This window comes from Limulus polyphemus, unplaced genomic scaffold, assembly GCF_000517525.1.
Source record: "Limulus polyphemus unplaced genomic scaffold, Limulus_polyphemus-2.1.2 Scaffold2934, whole genome shotgun sequence".
NCBI classification, from domain to species: domain Eukaryota; kingdom Metazoa; phylum Arthropoda; class Merostomata; order Xiphosura; family Limulidae; genus Limulus; species Limulus polyphemus.
Genome location: NW_013668544.1, coordinates 2100 through 3080, shown reverse-complemented (window position 1 = coordinate 3080; position 981 = coordinate 2100).

Here is a 981-nt window from a genome sequence, read left to right as displayed (position 1 = left end):
CAAAATTGAGTTGGACTATCGGCCCACCGGGACAAGTCCCGGTATCCCGATAGGCCAATCCGCCCCTGTCTACATAGCAATAATATTGGTTGCAATGATATGTTTGGACTGAAAGCCTTGTCAGAATTTAGACAGTGGCGATCCAAATGGAGATTTGTTCCGGACACACAACACAACAAATCTGACACTTTGCTCGAGTCACTTAGAGCGTGTGATCAAAATGTTGTTTTCCAGCTTTGCATGCCTTGCTCATGATTGGTGTGATCATACCAGTGTCAACTGCTTCACCTGAAGTTTTTTCCAGCTTTGCATGCCTTGCTCATGATTGGTGTGATCATTCCAGTGTCAACTGCTTCACCTGAAGTTTTTTCCAGCTTTGCATGCCTTGCTTATGATTGGTGTGATCATACCAGTGTCAACTGCTTCACCTGAAGTTTTTCCAGCTTTGCATGCCTTGCTCATGATTGGTGTGATCACACCAGTGTCAACTGCTTCACCTGAAGGGACATTTCCGCTTTACACCTCCTGAAAACTTATCTCCGCAACAGAACTAAAGAAACAAGATTGAATGGTCTGGCTCATATGTACCTCCATTCAACAGAGGCAGCTCACCTCAGTAATGTCATAGACCGGTTTGCAAGCCTTAAATCTCGACGTATCATCTTGTAATATTTTAAATCTGAATTTTATTTTGTACATCATTTATATAAGTTTAACGTAACAGCAAATGTACAAGATTTTGTCATCATCAGGTACAAGTTCTATCTATTCAAAACACTGTAATTTTAAACAAAGAACCAAACATAAACAAACGAAAAATCAAGGAATCCATATTAATTCAACAAACCAATCCTAGTCTAAACCAACACCCTGGGGTGCCTAGACATCTTTTCCAAGTCGTGCAACAGTATCCGGTCATGTGACCTGTTTGTTCCATACTGTATATATATATATATATATATCTGTGGCAGTGTAAGCTAC